This window comes from Orycteropus afer, unplaced genomic scaffold (assembly GCF_000298275.1).
Source record: "Orycteropus afer afer isolate SDZICR_OR568_19922 unplaced genomic scaffold, OryAfe1.0 scaffold00090, whole genome shotgun sequence".
Classification (NCBI taxonomy): domain Eukaryota; kingdom Metazoa; phylum Chordata; class Mammalia; order Tubulidentata; family Orycteropodidae; genus Orycteropus; species Orycteropus afer.
This window is the reverse complement of record NW_006921677.1, coordinates 10177833-10185592: the sequence shown is the minus strand read 5'-3', so window position 1 is coordinate 10185592 and position 7760 is coordinate 10177833.

Below are 7760 nucleotides of genomic sequence, written 5' to 3'. Positions count from 1 at the left end.
GTCCTCTTCTGAATCCGGCTTGAACCTCTGGAAGTTCTCTGTCAATATACTGCTGCAAATGTTTCTGAATTATCTTCAGTAAGATCTTACTTGCGTGTGATATTAATGATATTCTCCATTATAAGAGCTGTTTATGCATGAAGTAACAAAAACTACAGAGCTTCCAGGTCAACGGAACACTGGCATACATATGGAAGACAAGGCTTTCCGTGCATAGATTCTTTAAATATTTTCTCTGAGGAAAACACTACTGATTATTGTGCTTGTTATGAATAAGTATAAATAAGGTGCATTAATATTTTATTCATACCCCCTAAGTTCTGCTAGACCATCCTATGCTAATATAGTGTACAGTTTTCCATCTGTCCTTGAACAGAATACTTTTAGGTGATGTCTGCTGAGACTAAATTTTGGAGTCCTCTGCAGGTCTATCTATTTTTGATGTGTCTGCTAAGTCTGGTTGCCTTCCTAGTTAAATTCAGCCTGATTGAGTAAACTCCCACCTTCATAATTCAGATAACTAAAGGTTAGTTAACTTCTTAAAATATTTTAAGTTTTCTGTAGAAATGTTCCTTTATGGAAAAACATCACACATTTTCCAGCATCAAAGCATTTTAATTTTAGTCAGTAACACAGTAATCTGTTATTTTAAGTCCAATTTTGCAAAAGAGAACACATTCTATTCAATAGAATGTGTTAGAATGCAACCAAGGTAATTTAAAATAAAGCAACTACACACTTCACAAAGAGGGGATACTCTGTTAGCAATGGTTATGGATTGAATTGTGTCCTTCCAAAATATATATTGGAATCTTAAGCCCAATACCTGTGGATGTAATGTGATACAATGTAATTAACTTTACATGTAATGTAATGTAGTCACCTCCCACAATCCAGTTTAATGCAATATAATCAATCTATTGAAGTCATACCAGTGCAAGTGGATTATAAACTAATTGTGTCTGAATTACAGGAAAAAAAAAAAGGGGGGGGGGGAGAACAAACTCATAGACAGGCAAACAGGGGATAAGCACCGAAGAACTAAAGAACCCTAAGAATCTCCAAGAATTTCCATTGGAAATCAGAAATTACGAGAGAGGTTTACAGAAGGAAACAATATGGTTGAGACCCTGATTTGAACTTTTACCCTCTGGGACTGTGAGAAAATATGTTTCTGATCTTCAAAGTCACCTCCTTGTGGTATTTCTGTTATAGCATAACTTGGTAACTGAAACAGAATTATTAATCATTTTTGAAATTTCAAATGCCCATTATATATGATGGAGTCTGCTGAGTCATCACATTTTGAAAGGAGATATGATACCACAAGCATAGCTCACTTTGTCTGTGCCCTGCTTCACTGTGGTGCACTTTCAGTTGCCAACACTTGCATCTCTTTGCCTGAAGGATTTCTCTGACAGTTGGAACCCACTCTTCACCTACAAAGTAGTCTGGAAGTTCTGGAGATGTAACATCCCCTGGGAGCAGCTTTCAACCAAGGATTAATAGGAGTGAACGTACAAACACCCCAGCTCTCTTAGCCTCCGTAAGAGATTATTCTAAGGAGTGTGTATTCCATATTCTTCACCAACATCATTATTCAAATACATCAATTAACTTCTTAAAGTAAAATATTTTAAGTTTTCTGTAAAAATGTTCCTTTATGGAAAAACATTACACATTTTCCAGCATTAAAGCATTTTAATATTAGTTAGCAACACAGTAATCTGTTATTTTAAGTCCATTGTTGCAAGAAGAATGCATTATTTGTATAGAATATTGATATGTCTTCCTTATTCATTATCCAGTTTTTGCATGCATATGAAGTAATTGAAAATGCCATGGCTTAGGTCAGGTGCACCTCAAAGTGACATCTTTGCTTTTTAACATTTTTAAAAGATTTTATGCAGCAGATTTGTCCAATGTAATACATTGTTTGATTTCCTGACTGTTGCTTCCATGGACATTGATTGTTGTTCCAAGTAAAATGAAAATCTTGAGAACTTCCATTTTTTTTCCATTTATCTAGGTGTTGTTTATTAGTCCAGTTGTGAAGATACTCATTTTCTTTATGCTAAGGTGTAATCCATACGGAAGGCTGTGCTCTTTGATCTTCATCAGTAAGTGCTTCATGTGTTCTTCACTTTCAGCAAGCAAGGTTGTGTCATCTGCATATCACAGGTTAATGAGTCTTCCTCCAGTCCTATGCCATCCCTCTTCATATAGTCCAGCTCTCAGATTCTTTGCTCAGCACATAGATCAAATTGTTGTTGTTGTTATTGTTATGTGCCGTTGAGTTGTCTCTGACTCATAGTGACCCCTCCTTAGGTTTCCAAAGTGGTATCTCTACGAAAGTAGATTGATTGCCCAACCTTCCATCCAAGGTGTGGCTGATGGGTTTGAACCATTAACCTTCTGGTTAGCTGTGAAGTGCCTTAGGCACTAGGTCACCAGAGCTCCGATTAGATTGAGTAAGTATGATGAAAAGATACGACTCTGATGCATACCTTTCCTTACTTAAAACCATGCAGTATCCCCTCGTTCTGTTTGAACAGTTGCCTCTTGATCTATGTACAAGTTTCTCATGAGTACAATTAAGTGTTCTGGAATTCCCATTCTTTGCAGTGTTATACATAATTTGTTAGGATCCTCACAGTTGAATGCATTTTTATAGTCAAGAAAATAGAGAGAAATATTCTTCTGGTTTTCTCTGCTTTTAGGCAATAGCAATCTGATATCAGCAACGATATCCCTCATTCCACATCCTCTTCTGAGTCCGTCTTGAACTTCTTTCTGATAGTTCTCTGCCGATGTACTATTGCAACCATTTTTGAATTATTTTTAGCAAAATTTTACTTGAATGGGATATTAATGATAATGCTTAATAATTTCCACATTCTGTTGGCTCACTTTTCTTTGGAATGGGTGTGAATATAGATCTCTTCCAGTCAGTTGGCCAGGTAACTGTGTTCCAAATTCCTTGGCATAGGTGAGTGAGCACCTTCAGCGCTGCATCCATTTGTTGAAACATTTCAACTGGTATTCCATCAATTCTTGGAGCTTTGTTCTTTACCAATGCCTTCAGTGCAGCTTTCACTTCTTTCTACAACGCCATCGGTTTTTGATCATATGCCACCTCCTGAAATGCTTGAACATTGACTAATTCTTTTTGATACAGTTACTCTGTGTATTACTTCCATCTTCTTTTGATGCTTTCCTGAACAGCCATTTACATACTCAAAATTGTGGTAGAGTAAGCTCTCTGGTTATACCAGTGGTAGACAGGAGGTAGGAGAGTGCTGGGCTAGAAAGCCTCCCTACCTCTCTCTTGCACGAACTGCTCTGAGATGTGCTTCCACTGTGAAGCTTTTTCTAGAGCAGTCTGGCATGACTAGTGAAGAGGCTGCCAAGGGGCAAGTTGTGTCTCTCAGGCTTCTTGTGAACCTATAGCAAGCTTCACAATATATCATGTCATTTCCTTGTTTCACTCCCTTTTGCCCTCACTGCAATGCTTTGGGTTTGCACCTCTCAGAAAAGGTGCCAACACTTTAATCCTTCCAGGCTCTGCTTTCTAGAGGATTCAGATTAAGACTGTGATGGTGATCCAATCCTTTTTTCCAAGGGCTTTTTCACATCTATTTTGGGCATGTTTTGTCTCCAGAATTAGCTTGTATCATATTCACTTTTTGCTTCTGCCATATTTCACTAGGAATCTGTGTTTATTTGGTTTGAGGCATGGTTGGAAATACTTTAGACACTTTAAGAAGATTTGCAGCTATTTTGATTTTTAAGAGTTTAAATTCCTTTGGTCAAGTGTGTCCTAGGATTTTGAGATCTAGACCAAATCTCCAGCTCACTCTATTGACAAATATTTAAATTTTGATGATTTTGTAGGAATCCATTTGAGAGTTTCAGTTTAAAATGTAAAATGGGAATTGGAATGATCAAATTTATTGGGGCAAAGAAGCAAGATATTAAATGGCATTTAAAAACCATGAAGTGATTTACATACTGGGTTACTATTGGTATCATGAAATATGTGGCATGATTATTTTCTAATGCCAAACAAATCTTTAACACTTTATTATTAAGTCTCAGTAACCTGAGAAAATGTCAGAAAGATAGGTCAAGGAACATACACCATCATTAATTTGTTAATCATGAATCATTTCCTAAGGAGCTCTGGTGGCGTGGTGGTTAAGGTATTCAACTGCTTACCAAAAGGTTGGTGGTTTGAACCCACCAGCCACTCCATGGGAGAAAGATGAGGCAGTCTGCTTCCGTAAAGATTAACAGTCTTGGAAACCCTATGGGGCAGTTCTACTCTATCCGATAGAGTTGCTATGAGTTGGAATCAACTGGATGGCAGCGAGCCTTTGGTAATCATTTACTATTTTGATCTTTTAGGTGCTTGTTTGCTCTGATGTTTTGACAATATCCTAATGTTAACACTTTAGTTTAGGATGGTTTTATGAGCTAAAACCAAAAAGAAAACAAATAAACAGGATGTTAACACTTTAGTTTCCTTTACCCCCCAGTCACTCTGCAGCTCTGTGTCCTCTTTGTTATCTGGAGAGGAGCACTCAAATGCCATTTAGATTTGCAAGCCTGTCTTTCTTCTCCCACCACCCATCTGTCAGTGTGTCGTTCTGGTAGTCATACAGGTAGTAGCTTGCTTGTTGCTGTAATCCTGGTATCTATGCCATGTTGTTGTTGTTGCTGTTGTTATGTGCTGTCGAGTCGCCCCGACTCATAGCGACCCCTCCTTGGGTTTCCGAGGCAGTATCACTACGGAAGTAGGATTGCCCAACCTTCCTTCCGAGGAGTGGCCATAGGTATTTCAAATACCAGCAAGGTCATTCATTGTGGACAGGTTTCAGAGGACTTCCAGACAAAGCTTGACTAGGAAGAAAGGTCTGGTATCTATTTCCAGAAATCAGCTAATTTTGGGTCACAAAATACTATATGATATAATGCTGGAAGATGAGTCAACTAGGTTAGAAGACACTCAAAATACACAGGAGCCATGGTAATGGACTTGAGAATACCAGTGTTCACGAAGGTGGTGCAAGACCAGGCAACATTTTGTTCTGTTGAACATGTGGTTGCCATGAGTCAGAGTCAATTCAGCGTCAATGAACAATACAACTTTATTCTCCAATAATGGCCATAATACTTGTTTGATATGAAAGAGTATTTTTGTTCTGATGGCGCTATGGTAAGGCATTCAGCTGCTAAACAAAAGGTTGGTGGTTTGAACCCACAGCTGCTCCATGTGGAAAAGATGAAGCAGTCTGCTTCTATAAAGATTTACTGTCTTGGAAACCCTATGGGGGTTGTTATGAGTCAGAATTTATTCAGTGGCAATGGGTTTGTTTATTTGTTTGTTTTCTTTTTGGTTTTAGCTCATAAAACCATACTAACAGCAGATGATAGGTTTTTGTATGTGTGTGTCTCCTTAATAAAAATGATAAATTTGCCAATCCTCCTCTGCCTTCCCATTTTTTAAATGAATATTTTATTGGACATTAAAGTCTTAGAGTCATAATTTTAGCTTTCCTCTTCAAATGGTATCTTGAGCATTGCTTTCTGCTGCTGTTACTAGTTTGACCACCCATACCTAGTTGAGATTTGCTAGCTTTGCGATAAGCAAACTTTGTATATCTGGTGAAAGATTCATCATTTGATGAGCAGTCCTTCAGAACGCATTATTGTCTCTCATCAAAGAAAGTGTCCACATGATTAAAATTACTTGAGCAATTCTGCTAAAAGGTCTTCTCACCGAAATGTCTTCTCTACATCTTGCCTTTGTGCCTGAATGCGCCATAATTAGAGAGTTATTGTTTTGGATAAAAGTATTCTGCTTTATGGAGTTCAACTATAAGGTACAAGAGTAACACAGCATCCAATTTACTTTTTAAACCTTTGAGTTTGTCCTGCACCCTGAGCAAAATTTATAACAGCTGAGCAATAGTGAACAAGATTTACATTGTAAATAAATACAATTGAACATATTGTTCTTGCACAGTCACATCTTCTACACAGTAATATGGGAAGGAGGAGAAATGCTATGCTTCTTGTACTCTGCACTAAGTGGGGATGGAGGTAAGGGAGACATCTAAAGGGGGAAGTGGGCCTGTCTGGCCATTCCTTCTGATGGATGGTAATCCTCAGAGCCCCTGTGCCTGGTGATGCTGGTGACTCTAAAAAGTTTCCTCTTGGTGCAGACTCAGGGAATGTGCCACCCATAGTAGGACACTCCTCAACCCAAGCATGGAGGTGATATGAAGAGGCTTCCTCCCTGGCCCAGAGGAAGACACTTTTTCAATCTTAACATATGCCATCAAATTAACTACAAAGTGAAGAGACAACCTACAGAATGGGAGAAAATTTAGTTATCTAGTGTTATGATAACAAAAATACCATAAACAGAAATTTATTTTCTCACAGTTTAAACCAAAAAAACCAAAATTGCCATTGAGTTGATCCCAACTCATAGTGACCCCCATTGGTTTTCTGAGGCAGTAAATCTTCACAAAAGTAGATTGTCCAGGCTTCCTTCCATGAAGTGGCTGGTGGGTTTGAACTGCCAACCTTCTGGTTAGCAGTCAAATGCCTTAGGCACTGAGCAACTGAAAGTCTGAATTCAGGGCACCAGCTCTAGTGGACCCTCTTAGGAATCCACTCTGGGAAAAAATCCTCATGTCTTTTCAACTCCTAATCCTCAGTTTCTTGGCAATCTTCATGTGGTATGGCATCTATTTTCCTCCATCTCTGCTTGCTTACTTCATTGCTTGCTCTGTCTGCTCTTTTTATATCTCAAAAGAAATGGACTTAAGATACACCCTACACTAATACTTCCTCACTAACCAAAGAAAACTCATTTCCCAAAAGGGATTATAACCACAGATATAGGGGGTTAGAATTCATCACACATATTTTAGGGTGAGATCAAAATTCAATTTATAACATTAACCATATATTGGATAAAGGTATAATACTCAGAATATATAAAGAACTCTGGCAACTTAACAACAAAAAAGATAAACAACCCAATTAAAAATGGGCAAAGGAGTTAAATAGACATTTCACTAAAGAAGATATATAAATAGCCACAAAGCACAAGAAAAGATGCTGAATGTCATTATTAATCCAAAACCAAACCAAGCCCACTGTCATCAATTCAATTCTGACCCACAGTGACCATTTAGAGAGATGCAAATCAAAAACCACAATGAGATACCACTTTATTCCCATTGAGATGGCTAAGACATAATAAAATAAAAAATAAAAATAAAAGAAAGAAAAAGGGGGAAAAAAGTGGAAAACAACAAATGTTGGCAGGAATGTGGAAAACATTGGAACCCTTACCCATTTTATCATCAAAAAGAACACTTCAAGATCTATCCTGAAGTACAACTCTGTCAGCAATAGGATAATATCCATATGCCTACAAGGAAAATCAGTTACTATGAATTGAAGTTTTTACCAATTTCTGCAGTCTGAAATTTACCAAACATGCAGTCAAGATGCATAGACAATTACTGCTTATTGGAATATGAAATACTGAAACAAACAAGAAAAAATGGTAGTTAGAAAATATGACCTTGTTTATAGGAACATCACCAGAGATTGCATAAAAGAATTTTGCAAGACCAATGACTTACTGCAAATACCTTTCTTTCAGCAACACAAACAGGTGATATACGTGTAGACCTCATTGGATGTAATATACAGGAGTCAAATCGACTACATTTGTG